Source organism: Alligator mississippiensis, chromosome 1 (genome assembly GCF_030867095.1).
Source record: "Alligator mississippiensis isolate rAllMis1 chromosome 1, rAllMis1, whole genome shotgun sequence".
Classification (NCBI taxonomy): Eukaryota; Metazoa; Chordata; order Crocodylia; family Alligatoridae; genus Alligator; species Alligator mississippiensis.
The window spans coordinates 440808728-440826752 of NC_081824.1; the positions used below are offsets into that span (position 1 = coordinate 440808728).

Sequence of the window (18025 nt, forward strand, 5' to 3'; positions counted from 1 at the left end):
CTAGTGAGAAAATTCTTCCTAATATCTAACCTAAACTTCCCTTGCTGCAACTTGAGACCATTGCTCCTTATTCTGTCATCTGCCACCACTGAGAACAGTCCAGCTCCATCCTCTTTGGAACCAGACTTCAGGTAGTTGAAGGCTGCTATTAAATCCCCTCTCAGTCTTTTCTGCAGACTAAATAAGCCCAGTTCCATCAGCCTGCCCTCATAAGTCATGTGGCCCAACCTGCAAACCATTTTTATTGCCCTACACTAGAGTCTCTCCAATATTTTCACATCCTTTCTGTAGTGGGGGGCTCAAAACTGAACACAATATCCTCAACAGTGCAGGATAGAGGGACATAATGACTTCCCCTGACCTGCTGGCAACACTCCTACCAATTCAGTCCAGTTTGCTGTTAGCCTTCTTGGCAACAAGGGCACACTGTTGGGTCATATTAGCTTATTGTCCACTGTAACTCCCAGGTCCTTTTCTGCAGAGCTGCTGCCCAGCCAGTCAGCCCCCAGCCTGTACCAGTGCATGGGACTGTTCTGTCCTAAATGCAGGACCTTACACCTGTCCTTGTTGAACCTCATGAGATTTCTTTTGGCCCAATCCTCCAATTTGTCTAAGTCACTCTGAATCCTAGCCCTACCCTCCAGAGTATATACTACTCTCCCCAGCTTGGTGTCATCTGCAAACTTGCTGAGGGTGCACTCTATGCATCTTCTAGGTTGTTGATGAAGGCACTGAAAAAAACGGCCCCAGGACCAACCTCTGGGGCACTCCACTTGAAACTGGTTGCCAACTAGACATTGAGTTATTGATTACTAGTCTCTGGGCCTGATGCTCCAGCCAGTTTTCTATCCACTTTACAGTCTATCCATCCAGCCCATACTTTCTTAGCTTGCCTGAGAGAATGTTGTGGGAGACCATACCAAAAGCCTTGCTTAAATCAAGGTATATCACATCCACTGGTCTCCTCAGGTCCAAAGAGCCAGTCACATCATCATAAAAGGTATTCACATTGGTAAGACAGGACTTGCCCTTGGTGAATCCATGATGACTGTTCCTAATCACCTTCTTCTCCTCCAAGTGCTTAAAATGGATTCCTTGAGGAATCCATGATTTTTCCAGGGACCGAGGTCAGGCTGACTGGTCTGTAGTTCCCTGGATCCTCTTTTTTCCCTTTCTTAAATATGGGCACTATTGTTTGCCCTTTTCCGATCATCTGGGACCTCTCCCATTTTCCATGAGTTTTCAAAAATGATGGCCAGTGGCTCTACAGTCTCATCAGTCAACTCCCTCAGCAACCTCAGGTATATCCCTCCTGGTCCCATAGAGTTGTGTATGTCCAGTTTTTTTAAATACTTCTTAGCCTGTTTTTTCGTCGCTGTTGGGTGCTCACCTCCTCTCCCAACTGCGCTGCCCAGTGCAGCAGTCTTGGTAGCTGACCTTGCTTGTTAGGACGGAGGTGAAAAAGGCATTGAGCACTTCAACCTTTTCTGCATCCATTGTTACAAGGTTGCCTCCCCCATTCAGTAACGGACCCACACTTCTCCTGAACCTCCTCTTGTTACTAACATACTTGTAGAGACCCTTCTTGTTATCCTTCACATCCCTTGCTAGCTGCCACTCTAATTGCACTTGGCCTTCCTGCCTTCATCCCTGCATGCCCATACAATGCTCTTATAGTCCACCCTATTTTTTGTCCAATTTTCCTCTTCTTATAAGCTTCCTTTTTGTGACTTAAGTTTACTGAAGAGTACCCTGCTAAACCAAGCTGGTCTCCTGCCATACTTGCTAGTCTTCCTGCACATCAGGATGGTTTGTTCCTGCACTCTCATTAAGGCTTCTTTAAAGTACAGCCGGCTCTCCTGGACTGCTCTCCTCTTCAGACTGGATTCTCAGGGGGTTCCTGCCAATGAGTCCCCTGAGTCAAAGTTTGCTTTTCTGAAGTCCTTACTCTGCTGCTCTCCATCCTTCCTATACTCAGGATCCTGAATCATCCTCAATCATCTCATGGTCACTGTTGCCCAACTTGCCATACACTACTACATTCCCCACTAATTCTTCCCTGTTTGTGAACAGCAAGTCAAGAAGAACATAGCTCTTAGATGGCTGTTGCAGCACTTGCGGTAGTTGAGGAAGTTGTCCTCAACACTCTCCAAAAGCTTCCTGGATCGCCTGTGCACTGCTGCATTGCTCTCCCAGCAGATGTCAAGGTAATTTAAGTCCCCTATAAGAACCAGGGCCTCTGATTGGGAAACTTCTGCTAGCTGTTTGAAGAAAGCCTCATCCACCACTTCCTCCTGGTCTGGTGGTCTATAGCAGACACCTACCACAACATCAACCTTGCTGTTCTACCTTCTGACCCTAACCTAGAGATTTTTAGCAGGCCTATCTCTAGTTTTATACTGGAGCTCTGAGCAATCATATGGTTCTTTTACATAAAGTGTTACTCCTTCTCCTCTTCTCCCCTGCCTGTCCTTCCTAAACAGTTTATATCAATCCCGGACAGTGCCCCAGTCATCCGAGCTATCCCACCAAGTCTGTTACCTCAACCATGTCATAGTTCTTTGACTGTGGTAGGACTTCTAGTTTTTCATGCTTGTTTCCCCAGGGTCTGTGTATTCATGTACAGGCATCTAAAGTAACTAGCTGATTGCCCTGATTTCTCAGGAAGGATGAAAACACCTCTCTTGTTGCCCCCTTGTGCTTGCTCTTCCTTCAGGTCACTCGCTTCCCCACTTACCTCAAAGCTTTGGTCACCATCCCTCAGCAACTTAGTATAAAGCCCTCCTCACTAGGTTAGCAAGCCTGTTTGCAAAGATTCATAGATTGTATGCTGTTCTTTCTCTTAGTCAGGTAGATCACATCTCTTCCCAGCAATCCTTTTTCTTGGAAAAACATCCCATGGTGAAAGAAACCAAAGCCCTGCTGATGACACCACGTGTGCAGTCACTTATTGACCAGAGCCCTTTCTCTGGATCAGAGGCATCAAAGAGAACACAATCTGAGCCCCAGTGCCTTCCAACCTGACACCCAGAGCCTGTAGTCACTTTTGATTTGCTCAGGGTCTCCCCTGGCAGTATTGGTACCCACATGGATAAGCAGCATGGAGGAGTAGTCAGAGAGCCAAGACACAGAGCTGGGGCTGGGAACAAGCTCCCAGTTCCCCACTCTGCAATCACAGAGCTGAGGGTGGAAACAAGCCTCCAGACCCTGCTGCATAATTGTGATTGTGGAGCAGGAGCTGGGAGTTGCCTGCATGGAGAGAGTTCCCCACCCACTCTGGAGCTGGCTGGGACCTGCCCCTGACCAGGACAGTTCCTGGCCAGCCCCAGGCTGCATAGGGAAGTCTCTATATGTGGCCTGGAGGTAGCTGGGGACTGTACCATTTCAGGCAGTCCCCAGCCAGCTCTGGAGTGTACATGCAGACTTTGCCATGCAGGCTGGGGCTAGCCGGGAACTGTCCCAGCCAGGAGCAGATCCCAGCCCTGCAGCTCTTTCCAAGCCCCATGCCTTGATTGGGCAATCGAGGCATGGGGCTTGGAAAGAGCTGCAGGGGAGGGGCAGGTCCCAGTCAGGTCTGCTGGGAGGGGCAGGTCCACTGGTGGGGCAGCTAGCAGTAAGCCCCTAGCTAGGCAGGGAAACTGATTGGGGAGCCAGGGTCAGGAGCTCCCTGTTGCTGGGTAGGGGGACATTGTTCCCGCCTGGGCTCTGCCACCAAAGCCTACCCTGGAAGCAGGCAGCTCTAGGAAGCAGAGAGCAATCTCCCAGCCCCCACCAGAAGACAGCTGTCTCCCGGCCCTGTGCTCCCTACCAGCCCCTGGGCTAGTACACAGGGGACGCCTGGCGCTCCCCCTGGTTGTTGCAGAAGGCTAGTGCAGGGCCAGAGGGGGCAGAAGCAGGCTGCTGCCAGGAACAGCAAATCTGCTCCTGAAACCCCGCACTTGTAGATGCCTGCCCAGGGTGGGTATACTCTAGAGTAATTTTCCCCACACAGCATTTGCATGTGTATATGCGCCCAGTGGGTAGAAAAACACTGGTTGGCCATCAATCGGCACATAGTGATGTGCTGCAAAGTGTATATTAACTGGAGGTTAGAGATAGAGGAGTGTGCTTGAATCTAGACTTTGCCAGGCAGCTGAAAGGAACTAAGATTTCAGAAGTAAGTACCTTCCTTATCACCTAAGCACAGGTCCATGAGGGAAGATGGGGCTGCAGAGCATTCTATAAATAACATTAAGGCAAAAAGTCTCAGATTGAAGGCTCAGCCCATAAGACATATCCAAAAGTGAGTATGTGTATGTGAACAGTTATTCCAGTGGTTATCAACATTTTTAGACTCAAGGCACCCCTTGGAGAATACATTAACCTCTGAATTTTCCCTCGCTTTTTGACTATGGAAAAAATAATAGAGCAACTTTCTTGATTCTTTGCAATCAAGAAAGAACTTTGCAGTCGTTGCAAAGAACTCAGGGAGATCACAACAGGACGGAATGTTTTTAACACTGTGGATTCCTATTCGAAATTTTTGAATCATGTTTGCACACCTAACAGTGCTAACACTGGATGGCACCCCATGCCCTCCTTAAAAGGATATCATGGCACCACAGTTGAGAAAATGAGTTACTCAAAAAGAAGAATAATAAATACAGATCAATCTCTAAATGCACCATATCATAACTTGTATCAAATATTTATAAACACAATAAAATAGTACTAGCAATATTCAATAAAAAAATATTACTGTAATTTTAAACATACTTCCTCAACCTAGATTTTAATTGCACTTTCCACTACCTCTCTCAGGATGTGTCTTCATTGCAGATTTAGCCCCAGGTTGCATCTAATGGTTCCTCTTTCCCTGCCCTTCACATATGCAATAACCTCTCACCTGAGCACCCATCAAAAATAAAATTAGATGAGTCCAGTGCTTATAACTGAATTCAATTCACTTGGTGCAAACCAGGTGTCCTGGTCAGGCAGTGACCTCCCCTCTGGAAACTCTGGATATCAAGGTGATGATGAAGGTACCTCATGCACTACCCTGAGCTAGAAATAAGTTTTGGGTAGGAATAATATTCAAACACAGCCCTGTAACTAGCGTTCTCCAGCTCAAAGCACCTCCCTGCTCAGCCTCTAGGTGCTCTGTATGGCCCTTTGGAAGTAGCTCTCCTGCAGCTGTCACTCTCCTACAATCTAGATCACATTATCTTGTGTAGAGGCACATAAGCTTCAGGTGTTCCAATTACACAACTTGGGATCTGGTTCAGAAAGTCCCTTCCAGATTGGAACTCCATTCCTTGCTATTTAGGCAACCACGTTATGTAGAACTACTGATAAATTTCTCACGCTCCATCTTAAAATGAATAACATTTCTTGATCACACTACTTCTATTGGGAGACTGTTTTATGTACGGATGGTTGGAAATCACTCTGTAACTTTCACTCTATATTTATTCATGACCAATTTATATCTATTTGCTTTTGCATCCTTTTGCTTAAAAAGATCTTTTCTCTCCCATGCCTTTTCACAGTTTACATAAGCTTCCACAAGGACACATTTTTCCAGTTTGCTGGGAAAATATCAGATCAACAGCTTCAGCACAAAGAACCGTGATTCCCAGCAACATCCATGGAAGAATGCAATATAAGTTAGGAAATAATAGTATGGAAATAGAAGTAGTGTGGCTTCCCTCACATAGCCTAGGCCAAACTGGATATTTAGATCTGATTACAAATGACCCTGTATAACTCTCCCATGAACACAGAGTGAGAAAGGGTAAGTTGGAGGCACTGATCTGCTCAGTAGGCCCATAACATAACTGAAACTTAAAAAGAAACTTGTAATTCCATTCCCTGCAATTTATTAGCAGTGGCCAAACTTCAAAGGATAAGTGCTAAGACTCAAATACCACTTGTTCTTTGAATCAGCATATCTGATGATTAGCTTAGGGGTCTGGGGACTTCAGTTCTAACTTTCATTCTGAATCACTTCTCAGACTTATTTGTTGAGCCCAGGAAGGCAAGGGTAGCTTATTTTCTGAAGCCCTGCTCAGGCTAATTCAGGAGAGAGAGAGGGCAAGAAATATGGAAAGCACAGACTAATGGAGAAAACCTCTTTAAAATCTCAACGAAGATTTGAGGTTAGCAATCTGTTTAATATGTCAGCATAAAGCAGAATAAGGTATAGACAAATATACGGATAGGAACAGATTTAGCTTTCATAGTAACATTTAGAGATACAGAATTAAGAAGAAATATTTTTAAATAAAAATACATACAGAGGAACAGGCTGGAGCTTCAATCAGGCCCTCACTGAAACAGAGTCTCTGAGGCATTGCTCAAATGCTCACCCTTTGTAGAGAGATGTTCCTGAAACTCAGCCTAAGCTTCCTTCCCAAGTTAGACTGTTCCTAGGGTTTCCCCTGAAGACATTTCTGCCCTTGCTCCCTTCACTGCGGCTCAAACCCCCCCACTCTTATACAGTTTATATTGGTATTAGATTTAAGCAGGCCAATCTACAAGCTTGTCTCATGAGGAATTACCTGGAATCTCAAGGAAAGGTTTTTGCTCCCATGAGTAGAGTATTGGAGGCCATTGCTGCACACCCTGAAGTCAATTACAACATTCTCTGTTGACTTCCCCTAAGAATGGAGTCAGGTCCCTTAATATCTACCATTCTGTTATTCTGCCTAACAACTGTATTTGTGCTAAACAAGAGGCTCTCTCAAGAGATAAAAGAGGGATGCTAATTCAAAGCACTACAGTTCCTAGCAGCCTGTCTGCATGGAAAATACACAGTACTGTAAACCAAGACGCATCAATGTAACAAGATTTGTGTGCACACAAAACAACTCATGATTTGTTCGGAGATCAGGCATAATCCATGTAAACTGTATTGCAATAATAATTGTGTAGACATGTCTGAACTCCAAAATAGCCTAACTTTTCTCTAGCTATCTTCCCTCGCTGCTTTGTGTCTTGGCCTGACCAGACATTCTGCTTACCTGCATGACCTTTGGTGGCCAGATACCACCTCACTGTTTAAACGCTGATGTGTAGCCAGATTCTGCCCCTTTGCACTTACATGCTAGGTAAGTAGTCAGAGAGCTACAAGAGAAATACTGAGCCAGCGCACATGACATTTTCCAAGCTAACCATATGACAGGCCTGTTTCCAACTGGGTGCCAACTCCATCTAGTCTGATATTGAGGGTCTTCTTGTCCTCTGAGGATAGACGAAGTACAGGAAGTTTGTGCATGCAAGTAGAGAAACTATGCTATTTTCAAATAAACGACCACAAAGGTTTCTCAGAGCCACAAATGGTTGGCTTTGCAATTGCCCCTGAAGACTCAGGATTTGAAGTAGCTTATAAGCAGGTTAAAGGCAAAAGCTGCATCCTGGCAGTACTTCAGCCACTGTTATATCATGAAGTGCTGGGTAGGATTTTGGCATGGTATGATAACATGACCCTGTATTTCATCTTGGACAAAGCTGAAAAGAGGGTGAGAGGGACAGCTAATTCCATCCAAGCGGATGTCCCAGACAGTCCTGTACTCTGTTTTGCCAGAGCCTAATCAAGGCTCTATACAAATGGACTTGGATACCCAGCCCCTGTTGCCTACTAGCATGCAGCCCCCGAGACCACCCAGACAGTCTGCTGAAATATAGTTTGCAGTAAATTTTTAAACCTCATTGATAATGGTTTTATAGTGAAAAAGGAGCCCTATGATTGGATTTTGATATTAAAAAAACCTTGCTAAAATATTTTTTTTTTGGGGGGGGGGGGGCAAGCTTGGTAAGGCACACACCTTAAAATCCTTCCTCATTTGTGTTTCCATGGAAACAGATATTGAGCAATAACTTCTTGCTACCTTCCTGGCCTTGCAGGTTGGCACCTACAATGTCCAGACACCACTGTTAATGTGAGAATTTAAAAAAATGAAGCTGAGGAGTAGCTATTCAGGGATCTTGAGGAAATGAGGGTGATTTTGAAGCAAGAAAATGAGATAAAAAGAAAGGAAGAGGAAGGGACTGAAAAGCCAAGAAACAGGACACTGTGCTAACTAAAGAGCTGGTTAAGAAAGAGTTCTATTTGACCTAGGGAAGCTTGGAAAAGGGGTCCTAAAATAACTTAGTTGAGTCTGGAAGGGGCTGGAGATGTACTAGCAGCAATTCATGAACATAACAAACATGAAGACTTTGTTGCTGGGGAATATGCTCCATCAAAATTGCTGCATGACATCTTCATTACAGGGACCCCACATCATAAACAGCAGCTGCAATTTTGTGTGTGCAAGTAGTAACCTCAGGTCTACAATCACCTAAGCACTTCTTCTAGTGGTAGATTGTTTTCCCATACGTCCCCCCTGCTTCAAGCCCTTCAACCTTACAGGGAAAACAGCTTCTTTGGACACCAAGCCCTTTTAGCCTCTCAAAATCAAATGTGGGGTTGCCACCATGCTACCTTCTAATGTTTCTCCATAATCCCTAAAAGAGTGGACCATTCCACCTCTAAGCTCCTAAGTAAAATCTCTCACATTATTTAATTTAATTGTGCAGATGAGGGGAAAGAAATTATTAATTGTTGCACTTCTGACACTATGGCTGTGTCCAGACAAGCATGGACACCTGGTTTTCCGGGGACAAGTAGTGGTGGCGCACCTTGCGCTGCTGCTACTTGTCCCCGGGGAATGCCCGCGCCATGCATGCTTTGGTGCATGGCATGTTACCCCTGGTGGGGTAGGGGAGGCTGGGGCCAGCACTGGGCTGGCCAAGCAGCCTTACCTGTGGTCCTGGAAGCTTCCCAGGGCTACAGCAGCAGTGATTCTGCCACATAGAGCCTGGATGGCAGCTGGAGCATGGCTCTGGGAGGCCTGCTTTTGCTTCTGAGCAGTACGCACCCCGGATATCCAGGGGTCAAAAAAACCCATAGGAAAAAAAGGTGGAGCAGCGCACACACAAGCAGCACGCACTTGCAGTGCAGAGAACATCTAAATGTGAGGTATGCGGTGCTGCAGATGTGTTTGCGGTGCCACATACCACACAGCCATGCTTCTCTGGATGGGGCCTATTTGTACTGGTTTAACTTTAAGAAAAACAATCATGTTTTTGAAATCTTTGACCATCTCCTGAAGTATTGCTGTTTGTAACATTTATGGCTGCCTGAAAAGGATCCATGAGCTAGGAACAACAAACTGTACACAGAGTTAATGAGCCCGCCCATGCCTATTGACCCAGAAGCACATACTGGCCATGCTTTAAAAGCTAAAGATACACAATATTTAAAATTTATGAAAGCACACAAAGGAGGCATAACAGACTGTTTGAAAAGACTATATAAAGTTTCTCCCCAACTGATTGCAACTTGGGAACATCATAGGTACAAAGTTATCAATAACTCCCTGAAGATAAACCTGAAAAATGCAAAAATAGCACTTTCTTAATAGAAGTACATGTCTCATCACAACAGCCCCTCCAATTGATCAGCCAGTGCCAAATTGCTATCAATCAAGTGCTAATCAATTAGGGGTTGGGAATTTCCAGATGGTGTGGACCACATGCTCTTGAGCAGGCAGGAAGTCATAGCTGCAGGTACTCATAATACTGCAACCAAATCAGCTCAGTTGCACAGATCACTTGTCTGGCAGCAACATGTCAAATATAGCCACACATACTACTGCATGGCCTGACTACTTGCCTTGCAGCTGTCTCATCCATAACAATCCAACAGGTGTTTGAAAGAGATGCTAATTATATGATGGTAGAAGAAGAATTCATAGAATCATAGGAAGTCCTTGTTCTGTCAGTGCAGTGTACAGAATTCCTCCATATGGAAACAATGACTCAGACTAAAGTGAAAGACTGTTCATTTAGGGCATATAAGTGTTACATTTCTATTGGTGGAACTGTAGTTACACTGGTAGAAACCCAAAGTGTGCAAGTGTTGAAACAGTTTCTGCTGGACAAAAGAATGGCAGGAACAGTAGGAAAATCTACCACTTACAACAAGACAGATGTGGCCTCCATTAGAGTTTCTACCACAGAAACAAAATGATTGTGTACCTATGATGCACCTCATGCCACTGTTATCCGTCAGTTTTGTGTTCCTGAGGGAGCCCTGGCACCCAGCTTGCTGGACTTACAAAGGACTTTTCCTCGCCCCCCCACCTCCTCTCCACATACACCTCACATAACCAGAACTAAGCAGAAGAATAGTTTAATAGGCATCTTGAGCTGTACATTCCTTGGTCCCAGTATGGGAGGCCTATTTAAACTCAATTGACTAAAACTCGGTTGCTGGGGTAGGGAATGCTGAGACAAGAGACCGAGTCTGAAGGGGTATGGGCAACATTTGAACAATGGTTAAGGGTTCATCACAACATCCAGCCCGTTGGAGCCCTGACCACAAATGATGTCATACTTTTCCCAGGATGACTGGTGGAAGTCCTCCCCACAAAGTTTATGAACACTCCAAGTAATCAATCCCCTTAACTATGTTCCATGTGTCCTTGGGATTTTCTGTTTTAGAAAACAGACCAAATCAAGGCACCAGCAAAAAACTACAAGAAGATCTGAAAGTCATGCTAAGCTGAGGCTTATTCACAACAGGTAAAATACAAAAGCTGAGGGTGTCAGCCTGTACATGCTGATCAACCTGTCCAGGTCAGGTATGTCATATTAGAGAGAGAGTGCGCGCGCGCATGCATGTGTCTGGAGGAACCGAGCATCACTGAAACTGAGTCCTGCAAGATAGCTCCACTGGGGGTGAGGACTTGCAGAAGGGAAAGATACAGCTCCATATAGAAACATAAGTAACACAAGCAGTGCATCGATAGAATTACAGAGGCCCCAGAAACTTACCCCCTAATAAATGAGTGCACCTCAAAGTGATGGGCAAATCTGGTAACGTCACTTAAAACAAAAGTAGTTAAATGGAAAAATCTTGTTTCAGTGTAGATAAGCCCTGCTATATAGAGGTCACTTAAATGATTTCCATTGATAGGAATGGAAGCTTTTATTTTTCTAACATCTGTACACTGAACTTTCATAATTTGCAAATGATTGCAAAAAATTCACAGATGATTAAGGGAATTAATTACACTGATAAAAAAAAAACATACTTGTGGAATAATGTTGAGTGACTGCCTCATGAAAGTTGCACAATCTATAGCAGTCTATAACAAATACAATTCTGAGTGTTAAAGAAGATTTATAATCACAGCACAGAAATCAAATGCATTTTGCTCAGGAAAACCAGTGATTTTACAAAGGAAAACCATTACATTATTCTGGTTCTATTTGAACAAGCTGTTTTTGAGAGTCCAGAGGACAGTTTTATGATTAACTGGGGTATAGAAGTGATGACCTAACATAAATTCCTGCCTTCATCTATTCAAATGCCCTAAATGTCCTAAAAGGATCAAATGTTATACTACTACAATGGTTAGCTGAACAAGCAGACATCTCAAGTCCCCCGTGTTGTGCCAAGTACTTCAGATTCTGGGCAGATTTCTCCTGGGGTATGCTCTGAATCAGAGAAATTCTATACACTGTTAGGGTCTTCTTCCATTCCCTTTAAATGCAACAGAGAGGGACCCCTCTGGCTGTGATGCTTTCTGCCCCACTAAAGGAACTATCTGTCCAAACATGAGGGTAGACACCCAGGACCACCCATCTGCTGACACACCTGAACCTGTCCACATAGAGACTAAAATAGTACATATTGTGTTGGCACACCTCACCCTACTGGGATATGTGATATAATCAGTTTGACCCCTGCCCCTTGAACCCCACATTTTGCCTCCTCTGACTGTCCCTCCCCATCGCTTGACCCCCAGCTGCCTGCAACTCCCTCACAAGCTCTGCCCCCTGCCTCCCCTGGTTCCCTCCCCGCAGCCTCTGCTCCCACGCCTGCCCCTCACCCTCATAGCCGTGGGCCCTCCACTTCTCCAATGCCTCTCCCCACCTCTATCTGTTCCTCCCCTGCTTTGCCTTGTTCTGGTCCCTCTCCAGCCTGTGGCATGGAGCATGTTTATGCTCTAGCCCCAGCCTGGGCTGGCAGCAGCAGCGGCAGCTCTGGGCAGGCCCCAGGCCCAGGGCTGGAGTTGCTATGCCCCTACACTGCTGCTGCAGCCAGGCTGGGGTTAGAGCATGCCTGCTCCATGCCTCAGGCTGTAGCAGGGCCAGAGCTGAAGCAAAAAGTGATGGGGGTGGGGCAGGGAAGAGATAGGAGGAAAGAAACAGCAAAGGGGTGGGTGAGGCGGGCACAGGCTGGGTGGGGGGCAAGGGGTGCTGAGGTGGTGGGGGTACAGAAAGTAGCAGTAGCTGAAGCTCTTGGCCTCAGCCTGAGGTCAGGGCAGGAGCCAGAGCTGCAGCAGCTGCCTGCCCCACTCCCCGCCACCACTTGCCCTGTACACTATTCCAAGGCAAGGATTCCTTCTCCCCCCCTGTATTATAAAGTATGAGGGAGGGGGGCTTATCTTGGAATTGAGTAAATCCAGTTCATGAACATATATCCTCAAAAAGCATTTCTCCAGAATCAACCTAAAAAAATAAAATTGTGTTGCACGCAACAGGGTGTTAAAGGAACTTTGTGGGTTATGATGTGTTGGGAATGGTGGAGCACATGTTCTTGCATTTTATTTGGACTTAACACCTATGACATAGTGGTTCATGATTGGTTGCCAAGGAGATTACACACACACAGATTCCTATCTCCTTCAGTGCATAGGATTGATCTGCTCTGGGGTTATTATATGGTCCCAGATACAAAGGAATCTATCGAACATAACAAATCTGCTTCATTTGTTGAAGAAGTTAATGGTGTCAAGTGGATGAGGCTTTACAGAAAAGAAAGGACAACCTAATGGTTTAGACAACTAGATAATTACAGAGAACAAAGATCTTGAAGCTTTCCTTGAACCTCTTCAATCCAACTTTTCAAAGTTGGTCACAACTACTGTAGTTTCTCATTTTCTGGTTGTCCAAATTGGAAACCTGGGGCTTGTTTTGGAGAAGTACTAAAGATAAACAATTCAACTGAAATAATTGGGAACTGTGCTTGAAGATAAAATGTTATACAGTAAATTTAAGGTAATTCACCACTCCAAGGGTATGAATTATCTAATAGAGTCCAATTATCAAGACTTAATAATTGAGGAAGATGGGGATAAACTGGTGGGTAATGGAACAAAGGCAAAATAAATCATCCGAACAAATTATGCTATAGATTAAGTAACTGTGTGAAATAGAGAAAACTTCTGTTTTTATTCTCTTTGTTGCTTTAGCTTCCCCATCTTTACCCATAGGACAATGCCATCCACCAAATTAAAAAGCGTTGTGAAGATTACTTGAAGCAGTGTTTCTCAGCAGTTTTGCACTCACAGCACCCTCTGCAACTTTTCTGAATGTAGTGGCATCCCATTTAAAAAACAATAACTTACTTATAACAGCACATTAAAAATAACATGACTGGAAACATCATTCTTAAGCTAGGAAAAAAACATGCCTGCATAAGCAGAGTATTATAATTAATGAGGCACTTGAGACTAGAGGTACCCCAGCTGAGAGTCACCATTCTAGAAAGATACTATTATGGCTCCTGTCACCATGAGCTCTGAACAGCTCAACTGCTTAATGTTTTAATGCATTTTTTCCTGGAGCAATATTGTGTAGCAACGTAGTAGTCAAATGAGGTGCAGAGACTAAGGGTTACATTTCATATCACTCAGAAAATGTCTAACTGGCATGTAGGGGGTTAAGTGTGAGGTCTAGAAATTGGATTTTTTAAATGCAAAATGTGATTTTTTTTTTTCTAGGGACAAGAGTATTCTGCAAGATTCACAATAAAACTACAAGATTCCCCTGCTTGGTGGAAACTGCTCATTTTCAGTATACTGCCTAAAAAGGGAGGGGAAAAGGGAAAAAAAAAAAAAAAGAAAAAGAAAAAGTGAAGGGCAACCCTATGAAATGGGGAGAGGGGAAGCAGGACAGAAATGCCTTTGCAGTTGGTTGGGTCCCTGGTATGGAAAGGATCTGGCCAGTATGGTGCAGTTCAGCATGGGCCCAGTAGCAGCTCCTGCTAGCTCGCCCCAAGACATGGTCACCAATTCCCATATGGAAGAATCCCCTGGAATGGGGCTGCCCACCTTTCCTGGGAAGCAAAGGAGAAAGGACTGGCTTCCCTTAGCTGAGACCTGCTGCTTCACTCTTACCTTCAATTATGACTGTAGCCTGTTATCAGGAAGAAGAGGTGAGTGCCTCCCCTTTCTCCTAAAGACAGCAGTATCCTGTCCCCCAATATCACACTGGTTTTATCCTGTGCCACTTCCTGCTCTGGCCCACAACAGAGAGGCGCAGAAAAGCATTTCTACCTGAAAGCATCACACATGCCCCTGCTGAGAATCACTAAAATTGAGAATTGTAAAAGCACTTAGATATTATAGTGAACACTTAGGACATGTGAGGGAACGGGCATCTCTGTGACTGAAGCTCCAGGGACCTGGACCCAGCTTTTGCCAGGAAAGCAGGGGATTGGGGGGCAGGTGGAGGGGGGGAGGGGACCTTCCCCAACTCCCCGTTTGTTCTCCCCGCCTCTCATTTGTTCTCCCTGCTCCCAGTTCATTCCCCTAGCTCCCAGCTCGCTCCCCCCACTCCCTGTTCATTCCACCCACCCGCAGTTAGTTCCCCCTGCCCCCCGATTTGTTCCCCTAGCTCCCTGCTGGCTCTCCCAGCCCCCCCACACTCACCAGCAGTACCAGAGAATAAGCAGGAGGCTGGAGACAGCCCCGGAGACATTCCCCTGCAGTCTCCAGCCCCCTGCTTGTCTCCAGCCTCAGGAGAGCAGGGGACAGCAGGGGAATGTCTCCAGGGCTGTCTCCAGCCCTCTGCTTGTTCCTCTGCTCGTCTCCAGCCTCCTGAGGCTAGAGACAAGCAGGGGAAGGAGCAGGAGACTGAAGACAGAAGAGGAATGTCTTCAGGGGCTGTCTCCAGCCTCCTGCTCCCTCCGGAGGCTGGAGACAAGCAGGGGAAGGAACAGGGGGGCTGGAGACCAGCAAGGGGCTGGAGATAAGATGGAAACTTCCCCTGCTCTCTCCAGCCTCCTGCTCATTCTCTGCTACTGCTGGTGAGTGCGGGGGGCAGGGGGAATGAGTGAGGAGCAGGGGAATGAATGGGGAGCAGGAGAAGAAATAGGGGGCAGGGGGAATGAATGGTGGATGGGGGGAATGAATGGAGCATAGGGGAACAAATGGGGAGATGGGGGAAACAATTAGGGGTGGGGGGGAATGAGCCTCCTGTTCATTCTTCTATTCTCTCCAGCCTCCTGCTTGTTCTACTGCTCATCTCCAGGCTCCAGAGGCTGGAGAAGAGCAGGGGAATGAGCAGGAGGTTGGAGACTGGGGGGGGAGGGGAGGGAGATGTAGCCCCTACAGGGGCCTGGGACCCTGCAGGCAGGGTAGTCCATGTGCTGGGGGGGGGGGGGGGGGGGGGGGGGCTTTGCTCTGTGGGGGGCAGGTAACGAGTGGCAATGTGTAGGGGGTACACCCCCTGAACAGGGCAGTGCAGGGTAGCTTTTTATACTGCTGGGTACAGCACAGGTGCTGGCCCCAGGCTCCAGATCCCACTGGATGCAGATCCGGGAGGAGCCAGGCAGGGTTGTTTTCCCCAGGTTGCACAATTTCCTCCACAACAAAGTACATGTCCAAGCACGTGCGCTGAGGCAAAAAGCACCGGCTCAAGTTTGCACCGCTTCTATTTGAGCTGCTGCAAGCGTACGTGCCTGCATGTGTGGACGTGCCCTTAGGGTGCATATACATGCACTAACTTTGAGACAGTTAAGCCAAACTAGCTTTTAAAAGCTGATTTAGCTGTCAGAGTGTACACATGTATGTGAAGCAGTCAACTTAAATGCAGCACAAACTAGTAAATCCTCCAACGTATATTATCTTGAGTCGCATTAGGTACGTTGACTTAGCTCACAACATGGCTGTATGTCAAGGAGCCATACATGTGTATGCTCCAACATGGCTTAACTTAAGTTGATTTAGTTAAGTTGACTTATACTAAGTTGACTTAAAATTAAGGAACTTAACTGTGGGTATGCATTCTTAGATATTAGAGTGAAAAGCCATGAGGAAATGAATAATGATTTCAGAGCCAGATTTGAGTAGCGTGAAGTCAGTCCCAGGGACTGGACTTTTTAAAACATTCAGGCGCCAAAAAGGCAAATAAGTATTTATTAGTATTTACAGATGTATTTAGTTATCTGTGACTGAACTGAACAGAAATTAGGCACCAAGACCGTCTATAAAATTTTACCAAGGAACAAATTCTATTCCATTTATTAGGTGTGTAAGAGGGACACTATTCCATACTGCTTGAGTCCCTGACAAACTCCTGGTGCAAACAGTGCCTCCTCATGGGTAAGATGACAGTGAATTACAAAAAATAGGCACATTAATGGATTTTCAGAATTTGAACAGGGTAGAATAGAATCATGCTTAGGCACTTCAATGCATTTAAACACCTAATATGTTGCCCCAAGTACCTACCTATATCACTAGTTACACACTTAACAAGCAGAAAAAAGATTAATAACTGCTTATTAACACATTTCTAACTACATTCTGAACTACATGTGCAAAATACATGTACACACACACAAGCAATCATGTACATATACTGATTATGTAATTAAAGTCTATAAGAGGATATGCACACAAGACTGAATTCAAATTGAACAGACAACCTTAATTCTGGCATTTCTTAATTCTAGTGTGTTTGACTTTCTTTTAACATATACTGAAAAGACTAATATGCTTACAGAATGTATGACTATAATCCAAATATATATACAGTTTCTTTCTCATAAACAAATTATTTACCCTCTTGTTATTTGTTGAGAAGTGCCATGACTGAAACCAAGAGAAGGGGAGAAAGAAAATAATCCAAGTATAAAAACCACTACCAATAACAATACTCTATGTTTAGAGTGCTGAAAGAATTATTCAGCACCATGACTTTTCAAAAAACAGCCTGTTTAATATCTAGAAAACTAAAATTAATAATATTTATACAGGAAAATTGAAACAGGAATTTATTCATGAATACTGTATTAAATACACTTTGGTGAAAATGTTATCTGATAACAGTTATACTTTCTTAGTGAAAAAATAATATGAGGTATTATTCTTTATATTATTTACTTTGTAGAAAGTATACTCTATATTTAAACATATTAGTAGCAGTAGAATAGTCAACCTGAACAAATTAGTATTTGCCTATCAGTAGTTCTCAAAATGTATCTGCATCTGAAATAAAGCCGTTAAAGTACATTCTAATTATGAAGCATAATTAGCTTAATTGATCGATGCAGTAGAGTAAAATAAAATAAAATATATATGAAATGAAAAGGCATAATTAGCATAATATGGTGGAACAAACAATCAAGGGCCAGATTCAGATTGATAAACTAGAGGGCTTACTGGGACTAAAATAGAATTTAGGTGTTAGAATCCAAAAAACCCCAATCTGGATTATTTCATCTCTAAACGTCACAAAACTCATTCAGCACTTATATTTTGAACTGCAAAAATCCCTAGGTTCTATTCTAAGTTTAAAAATCTAAGGGTGGTGTCACAGATTCAATTTAACACTTACTAAATGCAGTTAAAAAGAGAGCAGACACATTCAAGCAGTTTAGCCTGTGTTAAGGGCTCTCACAGCATTGCAAAGTTGTTCCCTTTTAGGGAGGGTTATCTCCTATCAAGGACCTCCTTAATACATCACAACATTCCAATGATTTGCAACTGCTGCAAATGAGTATCTGCCACCACCCTAATAGCTGGGAACTTACTTATTTTGGTTTAAAACGTGATTTTGGGCAGGCTCCATGAAAAAGCACGGACTCCCTTAAAAAAATCTTACTGAAAATAAAATGCTGGCTCCCTCTGTGGAGCCAGCAGTCCTTGTGGCTGCTGTGGCCTGGCTGTGCAGCAAGATGGATGCTGCCCCTGTCCCTCACTGTTCA

The 18025-nt window shown here is 44.7% G+C and overlaps 1 protein-coding gene across 1 annotated transcript in view; it reads right to left on the reverse strand.

The window, feature by feature from the left end:
• Nucleotides 1–18025, reverse strand: part of DYNC2H1 (dynein cytoplasmic 2 heavy chain 1) — a 430672-nt gene that overhangs the window by 114931 nt on the left and 297716 nt on the right. The window lies entirely within an intron of this gene.